General features: G+C 38.8%; 1 non-coding gene across 1 annotated transcript in view; it reads right to left on the reverse strand.

The window, feature by feature from the left end:
- The window catches only part of LOC103216367 (uncharacterized), a 77,025-nt gene that overhangs the window by 20,144 nt on the left and 35,165 nt on the right, over positions 1-21,716 (reverse strand). The window contains exon 2 of the transcript XR_012094119.1: positions 756-849. This is a non-coding gene — a transcript (uncharacterized protein). The remainder of the gene's footprint in view (positions 1-755; positions 850-21,716) is intronic.

Consider the following 21,716-nt stretch of genomic DNA (forward strand, 5'->3'; position numbering starts at 1 on the left):
TCTTACTTGGCTAATTCTAAGACACCTAGGAACAGTGTAAATATGGCTTAGAATTGCCAGTGCCCCAGACTGGAATTTCACTGAATGAATATAATCATTTTCTCCCTTAAGTAACCTAAAATAAACCCCTCCAAAAAGGAAAATATCAGGTAAATCTATTCTTCCCTTATGAAACTCACAGTTTAGAAGCAATTAAAATAGAGATGCTTTAGGTCAGGCACAGTGGCTTACACCTGTAATCCCAACACTTTGGGCGGCTGAGGCAGGTGGATCACTCGAGGTCAGGAATTCGAGACCAGCTTGGCCAGCATGGTGAAACCACGTCTCTACTAAAAATATAAAGATTGGCTGGGTGTGGCAGCTTGTGCCTGTAATCCCAGCTACTTGGGAGGCTGAGGCAGGTAAGTTGCTTGAACCCAGGAGGCAGAGGTTGCAGTGAGCTGAGATCATGCCACTGCATTCCAGCCTGGGCAACAGAGCAAGACTCCATTTCAAAAAAAAAAAAATTAATTAAAAACAATAGAGATGCTTTAAACCTTGATATGGCACACACAGACCCTTTTCAATTTGAAAAACAACAAATGACAGGCAACAATTGTGATGGGGGGCTTGTGACCATGCCCATCTGGACTGTACTATTTTCCTATTTTTCTACCCTGGTTCCCACAGTGCTGAGGCCCAGCTGGGACTTTGTGTCTTTTTCCTTGCCTTACCCCCAGACTTGCTCCTTTTCTTCCCAGGATACTTTTACTCACTTTCTGAATTTTCCTAATCTGGTCAGAGAGTGTGTCTAACAGGCGAGTTTTCAGGAAGTCCATCACCTTGACCACCCGGCCATCAATGTAGCAACTGGAATGAAAATAAAATAAGAATCAGATAAAATCTCAAGCAAAGGACTATAAATATATTTTTCTAGCCGGAGATCTCTGTTGCCCGAGGAAACAAACCAGGGTTCCACCTGGGCTCTCACATTCTAAAAGGTTTTGACCCTGGGTACTTTTCAAACAAATGATAACCTTTTTATCTTCTCCATTTCCACCGCTATTTGTGGGCTAATACTGTTATTTTTTTCAGCTTTTGTCACATGAAACCCCATTGCTTACTTGACAGAATTGATGGAAATTCCATAATACAAATTGGGTAATGAGGAAAAGCTTACTTTTTATTCCCTTGGGGGAAATAATTTAATACCCATCCCATGCCCATCGCTAATCCTACCTTAAAGTAATAAAGGTATGTGAGAGGTTTGAAATAATACTCAATCATTTTAATAAGTTTTTTCATACCTTTAAATAAGAAAATAAATATCAAAGCAAAAATCTGACTTAATGTAGTGAGTGAGTCTCCAGCTCATTCCTGTGGGCGAACACTCTGTAGTCAACCTGCTACCAAAATATGCCGTGGTTGCCTACTACCCCCAGAATGAATGAACAAAGGAATGAATGAGGTACAAAGGTGGAAGAACCCTCTCCTAAAATAGTAACAACTTGATACTCATTGGTTTTTGTTTTGGTTTGGTTTTTCTTAGCTTAAATGAAACATTAAGTTGTGTTGACACTATGTTGTAAATATTTGACCAAAACAGGCCCATCCAGCTTTGTGGAGATATCCTTTGTGAGACTCTTTTCTGAAGACTAAGCTAAGGCTGACCCAGGGTTAGGTGACCTTCATTACCTCAGACCTTCCCTTACCCCCATCTTGGCAAAGTTCTGAATTCAATCAATTTCTAAATGCTTGTGATTCCTGGGTGCCTTTTCCAATCCACTAAGTTATCCTTGGTTGCTGGCTAATGATAAATTATTTCATTTTTAAGAAGCAGCCACCTATCACTACATATTATAGAACTATGTGAAAATTATTTTCAATGTCAACTTGCTATACCAACATGTGATGTATTGGAATGGTTAATTTTTAAATGTTTGTTTTATTGTAAGGCAGGTGCTTTCACTGTGGTAAGGGTGGTGATCTACCCACTCAGCCTTCCTTTTGGCCTCACTTACCACTTCACGACATTTCCACAGAATCCAGTGCTTAAACCACTGGAATGTTGGAGCAAATTTGGGTTTTAGCCAGAAATATCTGAGTTCAAATTCCAGATCTGGTATTTACTAACTATATGATCTTGGGTAAGTTACACAGTCTCTATGGGCCTCAGTTTTTTTATTCTTAAATGGGGGATAATATATCTTCTCCTCAGGCTTAATTGAGAATTAATGAGATAACAAAGGTAAAGTTCCTGGCATACAGTAGGGACTGAACAACTTTTAGTTCTTTCTAATTGTCAGCTCACTAAGATGGGATTATAAACAATAGGAGACTGATTAATTAAGTTATGTGTAAATATAGAATACTATGACAGTGGAATTTCTGAGCCAGGGGATACATGTAATTGAAAATTTTTGATGGTTACTTATATCAGGAAATAAAATAATAACATGTCCTTTGCCTCATCCCTTGTACAGATGCCAGACTCAGATCCAATAAACATTTATTATGTGCAACACATAGCGCTGGGCATATCCATGTCCATTATCCTATCTCATAACCTGTTCATAGTAGTACTTCTTAATTAGCACCTCTGATTTTTGAAAACAGATCAGATACATGGCATACTACATGGAAGCCAGGCATATTGTGACAGAGTAGTGTTAAAATTAAAAATAATTTAAGCACTGCTAATCTAACACATATTTGAGGAACATGAATACTTGCTACTATATTATATGGTGACCAGGAATATAACAAGTAGTGCATGGTAATTATTCTTTTATTATTTAATCAAATATATTATAGTTTCCTCTTTTCTCAGTTAGTTCCCCAGTAACTATATTAAACATCAAAATTTATAATTTTTGTTAGCAACACAGATAGTTTAATACTTATTGAGATAAAAATTCCAGATGTAATTTTTCAGTATGTAGGATTTCCTGTGAAGAACCTCTCTAGCCTACCCTAATCTGTGGCCCATGGTTGAGGGTCCCTTCACTCCTTTCCTCCTTCCTTTTCTCAAGTACCCAGAACCCGGAGTTACAAAACCTTGGTTCAGTCCCTTCTTTAAAGTGGGTTTCAAAAAATCCAAATCTATAGTATTTTCACAGGGTTAGTGTACTGATCACATAAGGAAAGATGCTGGGCATGGGACCTGGCATATAAAAGCTATTAAATAACCAGATCTACCCTGTTCAGATTACTTAACGGCCCAAGGCAGCAGAAACTTACACTGAAAGGCCATGGATGGGATGCGCAGGGGGAGCATCCCTCTGGAGGAGAGCATGCTACCCACTGTAGAACTTGGAGTGAGGAAAGTGTAGAGCAGCAAGAACAGACTCTGGATTCCCAGCAGGTGTGAGGCAGAGGCAGGGATGGAGATGGCTGTGATATGTTGTAAAAATTTGGAGTTTGAAAAGACCTTAGGGGTCAACTGGCCTAAAGCATGTAAGCTTGATATAATATCCCTTAGAAGTGATTTTCTGGTTCTGCTTGAACATATCCAGGGAAAGGAATTCACTGTCATACACTACTAGGACTGTTTCACTGCATCACAGCTCTAATTGATGAAAAGCTCTTCTGACATGGTGCTGAAATCTGATCCCTGTTACCTCCTCTCAATGGCTAGCATTCTATCTTCTTGAACCCAGAAATAGTCCAATTGCTCCTTCATGTGATACATGGGAGATGAAATTCAGTAACCTTGGCTTAAACTTTTTAGCCTATTCTTGTCCCCAGTTTTAACCTTACAAGCTGGATCCAATCATTCTCAGGTGGTCTTGGGCTATTCCCATGGGCTGTGAATTGGATTGGAGCAGGAGGAGACACAGGCATGGAAACCAATAAACAAAGTTATCTTATCTCAATAGTGCTGGCAAGAAATGATCTGGGTCTAAATAAGGGAGAGAACAAGAAAAGTGAAAGCGAGCAGCCATGAAGGAAGAACAAATAAAGCTTCTGTAGAGGGTAAAAGAGAGGAAGGGAGTCACTGATGACCATGAACATATAAGAGAGATTGCCTTGGAGAACACTGTTGCCAAAGAAATGTAGGTTAGTCATACGGGAATACAGTTTGTTAAGAGAGATGAAAGATACTTTCTGACATATCAAAAGTGTACAGAATATCAAGAAAGAACTACATACCAGGTAGCTGGAGATACGAGAAAGAGGTACAGAGAAAAGTTGAGACAAGAAATGTTGATGTGGGCGTCTTTTTCAGTTTATAAGTAATGGACAAAGCCATGGCTGCAGATGAGCTCTTCAGGAGAATAAGGGAAATTAAAAGAGATGTCAGAGACCCTTTAAAATGCTTCTAAAATATGGCCCTGGGCATTGCCTCTACCTTTGACCCAGCTAAGGACCCCTTCCTCCTCTAGCCTGATGATCACAGCATCTTTTTAATAACTTCAGTCTGAGTCCAATTCACATTTGAATGTCAAAGGAATCCTCACATTATACTGAGAAGTTTCAGCAACGTTCATCTGCAACCTTAAACCCACATTTATATTGTACTATGGAAATATGAACTTTGGTCACCCAGAATTCAGCATCGCTTTTAAGAGAGGGGATCATTTAACCATAGGGTATGGCCGGAAGCGGTGGCTCAAGCCTGTAATCTCAGCACTTTGGGAGGCCAAGGCGGGCGGATCATGAGGTCAGGAGCTTGAGACCATCCTGGCTAACACGGTGAAACCCCATCTCTACTAAAAATACAAAACATTAGCCAGGCATGGTGGCGGGCGCCTGTAGTCCCAGCTACTCACGAGGCTGAGGCAGGAGAATGGCATGAACCTGGGAGGCGAAGCTTGCAGTGAGCCGAGATCGCGCCACTGCACTCCAGCCTGGGCAACAAAGCAAGACTCTGTCTCATAACAAAACAAAAACAAACAAACAAACAAAACCCATAGGGTATGAACTTATCAATACCTAAACCTTTTTCTTGGATATTCTTGGACAACTAACTTACTGCACTTACCCATTGTAAATGTGAAGCTTCTAAGAAAACATTCAGCATCAGCAATCTGTGGCTATTTGAAAGCTTCTTCCCAGTTACAGAGCTTTGGTTCTCTGATGGTAGTTGCATGTGGTGATAGGTCCAATCTAAATATATCATTTATATTTGGGCATGAAGGAGGTGGAGTAGTCTGTGGTGACCATTTTGTAAGAATAAATTGCTAAAAATGGTGATAACGGTGATTTCTTTTTTTCTTTTCTTCTCTCTCTCTCTTTTTTTAAACCTAGCAGAATGGTCTAGAATCACCTAGACTGACACTTTTAGGTAAATCATAGTCATCCTTCAAGCTTTCTTGAAATTCAGCATCACTTAAGATCATACCACAAGTGGCCGAGCTGTTCCACTAAAAACCAAAGCCAAAAAAGGCTGTGCAGAAATAACCTTTCTGAGAACTATCACAAAGGCAACGAAGTTGAACCTTTCGTATTAATACATGGTCAAAAGGTCTGTCTCGCCCAATGCCAGCAATTCATTCCTGCCTCTAGATTGGCAGCTCACATCAAGCATGTATCCAGGGAAGTGGCAAAGATAGCAGACTATACAAAGTAAAAGGAATCACTTTTCAGTGCATTCACCAACTCTCCTGTCACCCTTAATTTTACATTTTAGTTCCAGCACAATACTCTTCATCTTATTTCATTTAGTGTTGCCCTTTATTTTTATTATAAAAGAACTAAATGCTCATTGTAGATGAATTAGAGAATGAACATGAACAAAATAGAAATAGGAAAATGGAAAATCACCTACAGTATAAGCACAACACCTAGAGAGGCTCATTGCAACATTTTGCTGCATACTCTTCCAGTTTTTCATAGTAAATAAACATAAAATTTCCCATAATTAGATTTTCAATAAACCTGTATTCCAGATCCTATTCAACTAGCATTTAAACTTAAAATTGCTCCAAATGAGACATCCAAGCCCATCTCACGGAGATACTGTCAGAATGATTAGAGACTCCCAATTAAAGCATCTTACTCTTATTTTAATTTCATTTTGGCCATTTAGAGGTCCTCTGCCAGGGGCAGAGCTCACCTCCTTCCTGTCTCTGTCAGCCAAGTTTTAACCCCATTCCCATCCCACTGACCCCCTTCCTCAGGCCACTAGATTCAGTCTTCAGGATTGTACTACAATTAGCCACTTATGCCCATTAGGCTCTTGAAACATTTAATGAGGAGAGTTTGTTGGCTCCAGGGGCAGCTGGTTTTGTTTACCTGGCCCTTTACTTTAAAAGGAAAAACCTTTGCCCTTTATTATCTGACCCCTTCTTTTATTTCAGGTAATTGCATTAGTGCGGGCTTCCCAATGCTCAGGAATTTCCGGACTTATTTTGCTCCCTGCTGGTTTCAAGGAGGAGGGGCAGTCTGCTCAGAATTCTAACAGCCAGCCTGCTGACTGGGCAGGTAATTCCAGAAAATCGGGGCCTTCCCTACTGAAGGGGAAGAAGCTTGGATAATCATTAGAAAAACCCCGTTGACCTATAAAACCTAGTCTGCCACCTCGAAGAAAACACTGGAAAAAGGCTGCTTTGAGTATTTAGGCTTTATAAATTGCACTTGCCCCTCCTGCAGAGGCCCTCAGCCTGGGCTCCTGCTGAGCACTTGGCATCAAGCTTTTCTTCTGAGGCTACATTAGTTTTCATCTTCTTTGCAATGGGTCAGCCTTCCTATCTGTGTTTCAGAACTGCTTTGGGCAGGAAAGCTTAGATGAAATGAACGCTGTTACAAAAAAAGTCAACCTTCCTATCCTGTATTTCAGAACTGCTTTGGGCAGGAAAGCTTAGATGAAATGAACGCTGTTACAAAGAAAGGTTCTACAGAATACAGATGTTTCTTTGGCTTTCTTAAACCAGTTCAAATAATTCCATACGGGAATCATCTAACCTACTAAAGGGTCATAGTTCAGTAAGAAAGAGTTTGTATTCTGGAAAAATGGTATAGAAAAATAGTACAGGTAAAGGTCAGAGTTGTGAGCAATACTAAAGGCAAATAATGTCTTTAATGAAAGAATGAGTGCCTGTAAGATTTAACCCACAATGAGCCAATCGAAGCTCAAGTGCTATGCCAATGGCTCCATTTTCTTCATCTTCTTGCTCTCCTAACTCTTTGCACACTTTGGGTCCTGCGCCTCAAGCCCAGACCCTTTTCCCCATATATCCAGAGTTGTATGTGGAGAGGCACTGAGTGTGGGCAGAGACTCAAATCATCTTGATCCCAGCGGTGTTAAGGAGAGGTGTACGGGAAGCTGGGAAAGGAAAGGGGTAGGGAAATCATACGCAGCTCCAGCCATTGGAGTGGGTTCTTGGGGGGGACCTCTGAAAATGTTCAGAATAGTAGCAGGTGATAGCACCAGAATTGTGGGCAGAAGTGTATCCATGTGCTTTTGGTCTAAAACTTACACAAGTTGTGGGGCCCTCTTTAAGAAGAGGAAATCAAAAGTACAAAACAAGGTTGGGCACAGTGGCTCATGCCTGTGGTCTCAGCACTTTGGGAGACCAAAGTGGAAGGATTTCCTGAGGCCAAGAATTTGAAACCAGCCTGGGCAACATAGCGAGACCCTTATCTCTACAAAAAACAAAAAAATTAGCTGAGCGTAGTGGCACAGGAGGATCACTTGAGCCACAGAATTCAAGGTTACAGTGAGCTATTATGGCACCAGTACTCCAGCCTGGGTGACAGAACAAGACTCTCTTAAAAAAAAAAGTTAAAAAGCATTTTTTTAAACTACAAAACACATAATAGGTATAAAAGTAAATATTTATATCGAACGACAAATCACAGCAAACTCCCAGAAACTTAGAGAATCGAGTTCCTTTCTTCTGAGACTTCTTCAGGCAATTTACCAGAAATGTTTACATAATGCTTCCTCATAGCAATCTGCCCCCATCCCCTTACTACCTAGAACATCCTACAACTCTCAGCACTCATAGGAATCCATGCAAGAGAGGGGTCTGAAGCTTAATTCATTAGCTTCATGGTAAATTTAAATTGTGAGGCATCAATAACAGGAATAATAGGGTCTAAGTTGCCAGAACCCAACTATCTATGTGCAGTATTTTTAAAAATTCAGTGTTTGCAGCACTAGTCACAATAGCAAACACTTGGAATCAACCCAAATGTCCATCAGTGACAGACTGGATTAAGAAAATGTGGCACATATACACCATGGAATACTATGCAGCCATAAAAAAGGATGAGTTCGTGTCCTTTGTAGGGACATGGATGCAGCTGGAAACCATCATTCTTAGCAAACTATCACAAGAACGGAAAACCAAACACCACATGTTCTCACTCATAGGTGGGAACTGAACAATGAGATCACTTGGACACAGGAAGGGGAACATCACACACTGGGGCCTATTTGGGAGGGGGAGGGATAGCATTAGGAGATATACCTAATGTAAATGATGAGTTAATGAGTGCAGCACACCAACATGGCACATGTATACATATGTAACAAACCTGCATGTTGTGCCCATGTACCCTAGAACTTAAAGTATAATAAAAACAAAAATTCAGTGTTTGTAAATTGGGGGTTGCTTATACTGTTACCATATTCTTTCCCTGGCCTCTTTTCATGTAATTGTCATTGTGGCAGGATAGCACAACTCAACTATAATTAAGTTAGTATACTACTAAGTAGGAGAAAATAGAAAGGTGAAAGAGGAAGGGAGGAGTCTTACATATATTAAGTTCCTTCTTATTTGCTATTTTACATGTAGTGTCATTTAATCTTCATGAACACTCTCTATTTTGCAGATTAGAAACTACAGCTCACATGGTATTAGTAAGTAGGAAACCAGAGATCATATAGGCACTAAGTAACAGATACCAAAATCTTTTCCTTCTGTACTTTGATCTGCCAAGTATCCCAACAACACAGCACCATGCTTACTTCATTGGTCCTGTAGTCAAGTAAAATTGTTTTTCAACTGCCTTTAGTCTTGCCTACTTCAACCAAATTTAAACAATATTGAACTAAATGCAAATTTCTCAAGAAAACAAAACAATTACAACAAAACCAACCCCAAACAATAACAAAAGCAAAAACCGGGGTAGATAAGTAGAAGCATGGAGGTGGTAAAACTACCCTTTTCTTTGTGAAAAAGTTTTTCAAAGTGTTTTAGTAATTGTTATATAAAGAAAAGGGGGCTCCATGGTCAAATAAGTTTAGGAAATGCTGGGTTAAAATCAAATTAAGTAGTACTTCCTGTTTCAGCCATGATAGAATTGAACAGCAACCAATTCAGGCTGTGATTCTTGAGAGATGGTAGGGCACATGAGGCGAACTTCAGATCCCATTCACCTGAGCTTGCTCCTTGGGACAGGGTAAACACAGTTTACTGATTACTAAAAATTTGAGCTTTCTTTCCATAGTGCTGAGCTGTTGCCAAGAAGCAGCTGCCCAGCCAGAACCTACATTTTTGCCCCTCTTACATGGTAGAGGCAGCGGAATGCCAAAACAATGTGAGCAGAAAAAATGTGTCACTTCAGGGCTAAAGTAGATGTAGGTGTTTTTCACTTTTGAGCAGAAATTAAGAAGCCATGTCTTCTTTGTAGTTTCTGTCCCCATTGCAAGCTGAATGGAAAAGTCTCTGAGGAAAAGCCACAAAATGGTAACTACCTGGGTCCTGGAATGGCCACATGTGAAGCCATCCCCGAGGTACATCAGCATTGGACTGTCACATTAGTGAGAAACAAACTTCTACTGCCAGGCCACTGAGATGTGGGGATTTCATTGTTAAAACAATTTGTGTTATATTAACTAATATATGGGTATTCATTACAACAAAACACCTTTATACCAATCAATCTGTTTGGCCAACAGTTCATAATAAAAGAGGTTTTCCTTTGAGAAGAAATTCTCCTTGTATGAAAATTGAAAAGATTATCCTGGAGAACTTACTTATAATTCTAGTTTGAATTGACTGAGTGTCTATCAGTGATTGGCTGAATAATAACTTTCATTCTAATCTCATGCAAGAACAGTTGATGAGGGGAGATATTATTCTTATATTTCTATATTTAGACATACTGAGCCTGGTGTAAAACCACAGTGACCAAGGTGATTACTAATGGCCAAAAAGGACATGGAATCTAGAATGTTGGAAGCGAGGCCAGTTAATAAAGGTCACATATCAGTAGGTGGCAGCCTTTTGACTACATAGAATATTCTCCATTAGGCTTCTAGATACCTTAGTTTTCACTCAGGGACAGCCAATAGTTTGAGGTAGACTTATTGAGACATTCTCATTATTTTGTATCTCACTGAGGACATGAAATCACATGTCCTAACTTGCATGCATCACAAAAGCTAGAGGTTCAACTCTAGCCTGCATGATGTTTCTTATGTCCAGACAACCCAACACACACATCAAACTGCTTTTCTACCTACACTCACCAACACCTTGTATATTTTAGTTTCTGTACCTAGCTTTTACAACCAGCAAACTCAATGTCATAGAGCTATACCTTTTTAAAGGATGCTCACTGTGAAGAATATCGCACTGAAAGGAAATCTTACCTCACTATGATTCTTTTCATGACAATTTCCACTTCTTTGTTTAAAAAGAAAAGCTAGTTCTCACCATATAAAGCCTTTAAAGGAATTATTTACCATGAAGATATATGTATGTGCATAGAAGCCTGTATATAGATACGTGTTAACAGAAACAGAAAGAGATTGAGAGGGAGAGACAGTCAGTTCTGTATGATGCAAATCACATCAGGACCAGGAAATAAAATTTAAGTTCCTTGAACTAGTGCTCAGAATATATAATATTTGAAACTGATAGATGACTCAGTTAAATTTATTCAGCTAATAGGAATTCTAATGTCAAAATTGTAAGGTAAAATTTCACATGTCCCTCCATAACAGCATGCTTCTTTACCATCCTTTCTTTTAAAAGATTTCAAGGAATTTTAAGAAATGGTGCTCTAAAACATTCTATTTTTTTTTCCCTCCAATCTCCTACAAATTCACTGTGGTTATCTAACCAAAAAGAGTCTGAAAATTAGAGAAATATCAGCATATTATCTTCTTCCCTGTGATTGAGGAAAGTTTGCTTTGAACACAAAGAGAAAGCAAGCTGGCTGCTATCATTTTGAAGTTATGTTAAGTAGGAGAGTAGATTCCCTTTAAAAAACTAGTTCCTTTTTTTTTTTTTTTTTTTTTTTTTTTCTTGAGATGGAGTCTCGCTCTGTCACCCAGGCTGGAGTGCAGTGGTGTGATTTTGGTTCACTGCAACCTCCACCTACTGGGTTCAAGCAATTCTCTGCCTCAGCCTCCCAAGTAGCTGGGATTACAGGCACCCGCAACCACGCCTGGCTAATTTTTGTATTTTTAGTAGAGACAGGTTTCACCACATTGGTCAGGCTGTTCTCAAACTCCTGACCTCAGGTGATCCACCTGTCTCAGCTTCCCAAAGTGCTGGGATTACACATGTGAGCTACCATGCCCAGCCAGAAATAGTTCCATTTTAAAAAGTTAATTAAAGACAGAAATAAAAAGCAATTGCTCCTTGAAAGAAACAATGATAGTTAACTTTCTAAATTAAGATCCAAAAGGGTAAAATTTAATTTAATATATTCTCATCACATATTTTAGACAAGTAGAAGCAAGTATATACATAGAACGAAAGGAAAATAGGGAATAGGAAGGTAAGAGCCAGATGAGGAAGGAAACACCAACATAGTGCATTGGGGATCTTTTGGTTCCCCCAAGCCAACTCATCTTCTCTGCCTCTGTTCTTTACATCTGTGTATCCTACTAAGCCTCATCATTCAGCAACCAGTCCCACATACACCCTTTCAGCCATCTGCTTTTTCATCACCAAGTCCATAAAGTGACCTCCCATGATTTACCAGCTTTATACCACCACCTGTCCAATTCTACCTCGGTTAGTGAAACACAACAGAGCAGCTTTTACCCCCTGCCCATTCCCAGTCTCCCACTATCTAGCACCTACTCCAAATCCCCTGAGTTCTGTCACTTGAGTAGCAAACCAAGCCTCAATCTCCACTTTCATTCTCCAGGCAGTGCAACTCTTCTTGGCAAAACTATAAGGTCTACATGACTGGTCTTTGGAAACCTTCATCTGTTCAGCCTTCTCCACACAAAGCCTAGGCTTAATTAAATGGTATCTTGGCTAAAATGTGACCTGGACTCTCTCTCTTACCCAGTGGTTCTTAATCCTGACTGAATTTGCATTAACTAAGATAATAATTATTCAAACAAAATTTTTACTTACTAGATAGCAATCTGGACAAGGAGCTAGGAGACTCTGGTTTTCCAATCATCAGTCTTGTCACCTTAAGCAAGTCACTTAGATTCTTTTGTCTTCTTTCATCTAACTAGGTTTTTAAGCGTAGATCAAGGATGACTAATAACTAATTGTATTCTATCAGTTTTTGCCTCACATATTTTGACACACTGTTATTAGGTGCATACATGTTTAGGATAATTCTTGGAGAATTAATCTATACATCATTATGTAATGGTGCTCTTTATTCATGATAATTGTCCTTGTTCTGAGGTCTGCTTTGTCTGAAACATAGCTGCTTCAGCCATCCTTTGATTTGTGTGTGCATGCTGTACTTCTCTCTCTCTTTACTTTTAACCTATCTGAGTCTTTATGTTTAAATTGGGTTTATTGTAGACAACATATGGTTAAGTTTGTTTTTATATCCTTCCTGACAATCTTCATCTTTTAATTGGTATATTTAGACTATTCACATTTAGAATGATGATTAATATAGCCGGGATTAATATCTATTATACTCTGTTTTCTATTTCTTGTATGTGTTATTTTTTTAATCTCTTCTGTTTCTGTTTTCTCTGGTTTTAATTGAGTATTTTATATAATTACATTTTATCTCCTCTCTTAGCATACTATTATACTTTTTTCTAAAAAGTTTTATGTGGTTGCCCTAGAGTTTCCAATATACATTTTTAATGAATCTAAGTGTGTCTTCAAATAACCCTGTACTGCTTCATATGCAGTACAAATAATAATAGAGTATCCTAAATTTATCCCATCCTTCATTTCTATCATTCATTTCCCTTATATATATGTTATAATAACCCAGTACATTGTGGCTATTATTACTTTAAACATTTATCTTTTAGACAAACTAAAATAAGGAAAATAAAATTTTTATTTTACCTTCATTTATTCCTTCCCTGACACTCTTCCTTTCTTTATGTAGACTTGCAATTCTGACCTATATCACATTCCTTCTACCTGAAAAGCTTCTATCAATCTCTGATGCAGGGAAAGTCTGCTGGTGATAAATTCCCTCAGTTTTTGTTTGTTTGAGAAAGTCTTTATTTCTCCTTCACTCTTCATGGATAATTTTGCTGGACACAGAACTCTAGGTTGGTGAGATTTTTTCTTTCAACATTTTAATGATTTCACTCCACTATTTTCATGCTTGCATTGTTTCTTATGATACTTCAGATCCTTGTTCATATTGCTTCATATGAATGCACTTCATTGCCTTGTTCCTGTTTAGGTAAGGTATTGTTTTCCTATTGTTTTCAAGATTTTCTCTTTTTTCTTTGGTTCTCAGCAGTTTGAATATAATATGTCTGGCTGTAGTTTTCCTGGAATTTATCCTGCTTGGTGTTCCCTGAGTTTCCTGGATCTGTGGTCTTATATCTGTCATTAATTCCAGAAAGTTCTCCGCCATTATTACTTCAACACTTGAATTACTTAAAGCCATTATTATTTCATTATTCTTCTGCTCTGTTTTCTCCTTCTTCTCCTTCTGCTATTCTAATTATGAGTATGTTACACATTTTGAAATTGTTCCACATTTCTTGGCTATTCTGTTGTTTTCATTCTTTTACCTTTCTGAATTTCAGTTTGGGCAATTTCTATTGACCTATCCTCAAGCTCACCAATTCTTTCATCAGCTGTATCCAGTCTACTGATGAGCCTACTAAAGGCATTCTTCATTTTTGTGACAATGTTTTTTTATTTCTATCATTTCCTTTTGATTCCTTTGTAGAGTTTCTCTCTACTTATATTAATGATCTATTTTTGCATGTTGTCTACTACCATTAGAGCACTTAATGTATTAATCATAAATTCTCCATCTAGTAATTCTAATAACTATGTCATATATAAGACTGGTTCTGATACTTTGTTCAGACTATGTTTTTTCTTGCTTTTGGCTTACTTTGTAATTTTTTGTTGTTGAAAACTGACATGCTGAATTAGGTAATAGGAACTGAGGAAAAAGACCTTTGGTGTGAGGTTTTGGGCAAGGAGCTGGACTGTGTCTGCTATATTTGTAGATGCCAGAGGCTTCAAATTCCTCTAGTATCCTTGTTTATGCTGCTTTTCTTGACTTTAGGCTTTCCTAATTACTCCTCTTCAGAGAGAATTTGTTTCTGGTGAATTCTATCAGCTGTATTCACAGTTACTATGCTGCTGGTGTGGCAGTAAGTTGTGGGAGAAGGCAAGTGTTCTGTAACTTTATGGTTAAATCTCAGTCTTTTAGTGGACCTGTGTCTCTGAGCTATGATCTTCACCTTTTTTCCCCAGTAGTATAGCTTTCCCTCTCTACGTAAGACAGAAAGGCTAGAAGGGGTTAGAGTGGGGGGAATGCCCTTTCCCACCTGGGATAAGGCTGGGAGAGTTGGCTTTTTAAATGGAAAATGCTATGGTCATATTTCACAATGATTTACTCTCTCTCCCTGACAGAGTTACTAGGAAATCTTTTTGGATCCCACAAAAGTGTGGAGCCAAAGACTGCAGCTCCCAGGTTTCTACACTCAAATTAGTTCACACGAAGACTCCAGCAATTCATCGGAATACCACTTAAGGGTTGACACCAGCTTATGGCCTCAGCAGTTTCTGCTCTTATTAAGCAAATTTTGGTGGTAACTGTGGATTCACCTGTCTCTCCAGATTTCAGGGTGGTGTTTGCTCTGCAACATCAATTCTCTGATGCATTCAAGAAAAGTCATTGATTGTCAGTTTGTTCAGCTTTTGCTTGTATGAAATTTCAGCTTTTTCAGCTTTTTCTTGTACAAATAGGAAGTAACAACTTCCTATTTTCATGTTTGAGCTGAAACCAGAAGTCCACTAATGGAATTCTCATCATGTATGTCAACACTGATCTTTTGCAGTTGTGCTGGGAAATACCCTTAATCTCCACTTTGTATTGTCAATTAGTAAGGAATAAAGGTGCATGTGACACACATGTGTCATTTTGACCAAGATGATTTCTAAGACCCTTTCCAGATCCAAGACTCAAGCTCTCCTCTTTGACACAGAGTGACATGATACCATAGGGTGTCCCCTCAACACATACAAAGATCCTATATTTCAGTCAGTGAAATTGCATTGTATAGAATGTTGTCCAACAGATGTGAACAGGATAAAATCTAACATGTGAGAAAGGCAAAACAAAATGACTTTCCTAAAGGTTTCACATTAGTTTCCTATTTGAGTTTGATTTTTCTTTTTTTTTTTTTAAATTGAGATGGAGTCTCACTCTGTCGCCTAGGCTGGAGTGCAATTGCGCGATCTCAGCTCACTGCAACCGCCATCTCCCAGGTTTAAGCGATTCTCCTTCCTCAGCCTCCCGAGTAGCTGGGACTATAGGCGTGTCCCATCATGCCTGGCTAATGCTTTGTAATTTTAGTACGGGTGGGGTTTCACTGTGTTAGCCAGGATGGTCTCAATCTCCTGAACTCGTGATCTGCTCGCCTCAGCCTCCCAAAGTGCTGGGATTACAGGTGTGAGCCACCATGCCCAGCCTTGAGTTTGATTTTCTACACCTTCATTTATACATGAGATTGATGAATCATTGTTGTTTTGCACTGTTCCTATGCATGCCTCTTCTTTAATGTGGGTTATGCTTCTATGCCTTTGAGAGAATAAGATAGACAAATAGTATTATATTATACCAGATATCAGCATCCATGTCAATACATAATAGACTTTTCTATGAGGACCCACCATAAGAATTTGCATCAAGGCTTAGTATCAGGAAAATGATGCTTTTCATGATCAGGAAAACGATGCTTTTCAAACTTACTTTAATTTCTTACTTACAGATGCTAGATTTTGTTTTCCACTTTGTTTTGGCCACTATGAAAGACAGAGTCAAACTTATACCCCATCTCTCACAAGAGAATAGAATCAGCTGATGGGCATTTTTTTTTTTTTTAGACGGAGTTTCGCTCTTGTTGCCCAGTCTGGAGTGTGGTAGCCCAATCTTGGCTCACTGCAACCTCCGTCTCCTGGCTTCAAGTGATTCTCCTGTCTTGGCCTCCTGAGCAGCTGGGATTATAGGCACCTGCCACCACATTTGGCTAATTTTTGGTATTTTTGGTAGAGATATGGTTTCACCATATTGGTCAGGCTAGTCTCAAACTCCTGACCTCAAATGATCCACCTACCTTGGCCTCCTAAAATGCTGGGATTACAGGCATGAGTCACCATGCCTGGCCGGATGGGCATTTTTTACAGTACTAATCTTTCTCATCATTTTATTGCTACTCTAACCCTATTTTCCATTTACTCTTCCTTCCTGTTTTTAAAAAAATAATTTTGCATTGGATAGCAAAGTGACCAGAAGAAAGGTTGAGAGAAGCTGTGCCAAAAAAAAAAAAAAAAGCATTCAATAATTCACTAACTGTATACTTAGCCTTTATTTATACAAAGCAAAGCAAAGACCTTCAGTTTTGTATCCTGCTTATGTTCCTTCCCTCTTTCCTCCAAAATCCTTTTTGTGTGTGTGTGTGTTTTTTTCCTTGTTTTGTTACCACTCTGTTACCCAGGCTGGAGTGCAGTGGTGTGATCTTGACTCACTGCAAACTCCACCTCCTGGTTCATGTGATTCTTGTGCTTCAACGTCCCCTGCCCCAGTAGCTGGGATTATAGGATCATGCCACCATGCCCAGCTAATTTTTGTATTTTTAGTAGAGATGGGGTTTTACCATGTTGGCTGACTGGTCTTGAACTCTTGACTGTAAATAATCTGCTCGCCTCGGCCTCCCAGAGTGCTGGGATTACAGGCGTGAGCCACCATGCCCAGCCCCAAATCCATTTTTTATATTATAAGATATTTGGGAAAGATTCAGTAAGCTCTGTGCTCTTATAAAGTTTAAAAATACTCTTTGTCAGATAAAATATTATATTTGGTATAATACAGTTTAAGGTTGAATCACAAAGACATTAACCTTTAGTCTGCTGTAAATAGATTTCCCTTTCTGATAATTCTTAGACATGTTTATGTTTTCCTAGGGCTGGAATTGACCATCTTAAGTGGCAACAATACTTGGCAAGGTTGAAAAATTAATATAATCAGGACTACCTGGTATTTTTAGGATATATTTTCCCAAAGATCACAGAGTACTTCGCAGATAACAAACTTAAGGGATTTTTTGGAATGAGAACAGACAAAGTTTTGTTTTTTCTCTTCTTTCACAATGAAGAAGAAAGTCCAGGACTTCACTGCAGGGCACATTCCATCACAGTGTATATGGTTTGGGGGTTAGAAGGATCAGAAAAGTGGAGGCAGTTGTGGTTTCTTTTGTATGTACCTTGATTGATACTGGCAGAGGTTTTTTTTTTTTTTTTTTTTTTTTCAATTGAGATAAAAGCCACATAACATAAAATTAACTATTTTAAAGTGCAATTTAGTGACACTTAGTACATTCACAAAGTTGAACAACCATCATCATTATCTAGTTCCAAAATATTTTCATTACCTAAAAGGAAATCCTATATCCATTAAGCAGTCATTCACCATTTCCCACCTCCCTAGAGAACCTGGAAACTACTACTCTTTCTTTTTTTTTTTTTTTTTTTTTTTACCTCTATGCATTTTTTACCTCTACCTATTCTTGATATTTCATATACATTCATCCCTCAGTATATGTGGGGGACTGGTTCCAGGACCTCCATGTTACCAAAATCCACACATAGTCAAGTCTTGCAGTCAGCCCTGCTGACCGTGTGTAAACAAAAAAGTCAGGCCTCTATATACTCAGATTCTGCATCCCAGGAATGCTGATTTGCTGATTTTCCATCCACACTTGGTTGAAAAAAAATCCATGTGTAAGTAAACCTGACTATTTCAAACTACATTGTTCAAGAGTCAACTATAATGGAATCCTACAGTATGTTGTCCTTTATGACTGACTTCTTTCACTTAATGTTTTTGAAGTTCATTCACATTGTACCATGTATCAGTATTTCATTTCTTTTTTATGGCAGAATAACATTCGATGGTATTGATATATTTTATTTATTCATTCATCTGTTGATGGACATTTGGGCTGATTCTACCTTTAGGCTATTGTGAGTACTGCTGTACGAACATTCGTGTACATGTGTTTGTTTGAATGCTTGTTTTCAGTTCTTTGGAGCATACACACCTATGAGTGAAATCACGGGGTAACAGTAACAGTAGGAGGGTCCTATGGATGGAAATCACTCTCTCACCTCAGAAGAGTCAGTGAAGAGTCTCCTTTGAACAAATTTCCACATGAAAAATTAGAAAGATAAAGAAAACAAACAAAGACCATCTGGGTTAGAGTGAAATTGAAATTACACAGGACAATGGGTCCACTTAGAGAAGAGGAAAGAAAAGCTGATAATAGATGCAAAGAGTATTAGCATTTTTCTCCCTAGAAGACTTGGTATGGCTAACTTCACTGAGTACTTGTGAGGCATTAATGAACTAAGAATGGGAAAAGTTGAACTATTTTTTCAATTAAACTTTGGTTGCAGCATCATTAAAACTAAGCTGTTCTGCCTGCTACTGATTCATTCTTGGCTACCAGGCTGGTTATTTGTTGTCTGAATGAAGAGAGAAAGTGCTGCTGGGGGGGGGCGCAGATCAAACAGAAGTACATATGAGGGGAAGGAATGGTCATGTGTTAACGAGTAAGAGGCAGTTAATCCCTGAGGGGTTCTCAGCACAATTTTCTCATTGCAAATTTATTTTCTAAATTTGTTAACACTGTGAGTGCAGAATTGTACAAATGCCTGGGATTTCTTTTTTCCCTTTTCCAGTTGTGTTGGATGGTTTTATTACTTTAGAACTGGAAGGGACTACATGATCATAAAGTTCTCACTATAGATGTAGAAACTGAGACCTAGAGAGGTGAAATTGTGGTCCAAGGGCATACAACTTATTATTGGGTCTCCTTTCCATGCCTCTGAAAATAGTTATAAGTTCTACTTTTAAAATTAGCCACTATTTAAAATGTAGATTTTAAAAGGTGCCCCTGGCATGCCATAGCCTCTCTTGGCCATGGAAACATCTTGACAAAGGGCTGGCAAGGGAGCCCATTTGAACAGGGAGGCAATTCTTGGCACCAGCTGTGTCTCTGCACTTTGGCTTTCCCATAACGGCCCTTATACACTCTGGATGAAGTTTCAGAGTTTGAAGATGACCTTCATCTTTCCTTTCCTTCTGTTTCCTTTATGAGGGATGGCGGTAGAACCAGAGACCTTGCAACAATGCTACCATATGGTCATGGCATTGGGTGCCCCTTGAGCAATTTTCTCTTCACAATGAATCCCTGTCTTTCATCTACATGGAACCCACTGTGTTTGCCAAGTACCTTTTCATCTACACACTCAGTGAACCTAAAAACCTTCCTAGTCAGATTCCATTATCCCAATTTTCAAGAGAAGAAATTTAAAATGTAAAGAGGGAATAGGCTGAATTGACACCAGAGGCCAGGAGACATCTCAGGACACCCACCTTGAATCTGAAGTGCTAGCCATTCTTTAGCCCTGACACAGCCTTCCTCCCCAGGTGTATGAGCCTGTCTGGCATAGAATAACCTGCACTAAGGCTCCCCTGGGAATCACAAGCTCAATGCAGGCTGAGAAGTTGGAGAGACTGGTGAAGGGAGTGGGAAATAATTATCTCCTTCAAAGGATACATAAGAAAAGTCACTGGAAGCAGCATGATAAAACTTGGACTAATGAAGTCTCAAAAGATTCTGGTCTTGGAGAAGAAAATACAGTTTGTTGGTTTCCAAATCCCTGTTGCATCAGAATCACTTAGGATTGCTTTTAGTTTATTTAATTTTAGTTCCTAAGTAGCTAATACATGTACAAGGCTCAGAAATCAAAAGGAACAAAAAGTATACGGAAAAAAGTCTCTTCCCATCTCTATGTCCTAGTGACCTTATTTCCCTCCTTGGAGGCAAGAAATGCTATCAGTTTCTTTTATATAAGTGACTTGAAGCACATATAAGCAGAATATATATTTCCCCAAACATATTTTTATACAAAAGGTAATATTCTATGCACACTGTTCTTAATTTTCCTTTTTTCACCTAAACAATACATCTTTGATTGTTTCATATCAGTCCACAAATAGCTTCCTCTTTCCCTTTTTAATCTGAATTAGTGTTCTATTACATGCCTGTACCATAATTTTTATCTAGTCAAGTCCCTATTACTAAACATTAAGTTGTTTTTAATTTTTTTTGCTATTATAAACAAAGGTGAAATAAATGACCTTGTGCAATGAATGTCCAAGAGAACTCGGTTTAAGTCTAAACTCTTACACTATGCAACTGTGTGGCCTTGTGCAAGTCAGTTAGGACTTTGGCCTTTTCAAAATGGAAGGAATCATCTTTTTGTTTATTTGTTTTACTGAGACAGAGTCCTGCTCTGTTGCCAGGCTGGAGTGCAGTGGTGTGATCTTGGCTCACTGCAACCTCTGCCTCTCGGGTTCACGCGATTCCCCTGCCTCAGCCTCCCGAGTAGCTGGGACTACAGCGTGTGCCACCACACCCAGCTAATTTTTTGTATTTTAGTAGAGACGGGGTTTCACCATGTTGGCCAAGATGGTCTTGATCTCCTGACCTTGTGATCCGCCCCCCTTGGCCTCCCAAAGTGCCGGGATTATAGACGTGAGCCACCACGCCCGGCCAAAATGGAAGGAATCTTAACGACCATTTGTTGTAGCATTTTTCCAAAGCATGTTCATGGAACTCTCATCCCAAAGGGTGCCCCCCTGGAAACTGACAGTATACATTAGATTCAGAAGACCACAGTGAACATACATGAATTAATCCAGGGTTTCACACATATATTTAATAATACTATGAAGTCATAAAAAAGAATGAGATTATGCCCTTTACAGGAACATGGATGGAGCTGGAGGCCATCATCCTTAGCAAACTAACACAGGAACAGAAAACCAAACAATGCATGTTCTCACTTATAAATGGGAGCTAAACAATGAGACCACATAGACACAAAGAGGGGGAACAGACACTGGGATATACTTGAGGGTGGAGGATGGGAGGAGGCAGAGGATCAGAAAAAATAGCCATTGAGTACTAGGCTTAGTACCTGGGTGATGAAATAATCTGTACAACAAACCCTTGTGACACGAGTTTACATAATAACAAACCTGCACATGTACCACTGAACCTAAAATGAAAGTTTAAAAAAAAAGACTTTTTTTTTTTTTCAGAAATCTATAATTGTCATGCTGTGGAATTTTCCTTAGAATGCACTTTGAGAAAACAACGTCTAGTCTAGTCCAACCTCCTCTTATTTTACAGCTAGGAACTCATAGAAGTTTTGGATGTTCAGCATCTAACACATGGTTGAATAGTATAGCTCAATAAATACGGTTTGACTTACATTAAACAGAGATCTATTTAGGGAGATAATACAAGCCTATATAATAAATTTAGAAAGATTTAAAGTACAATA

Source organism: Chlorocebus sabaeus, chromosome 9 (assembly GCF_047675955.1).
Source record: "Chlorocebus sabaeus isolate Y175 chromosome 9, mChlSab1.0.hap1, whole genome shotgun sequence".
NCBI lineage: Eukaryota > Metazoa > Chordata > Mammalia > Primates > Cercopithecidae > Chlorocebus > Chlorocebus sabaeus.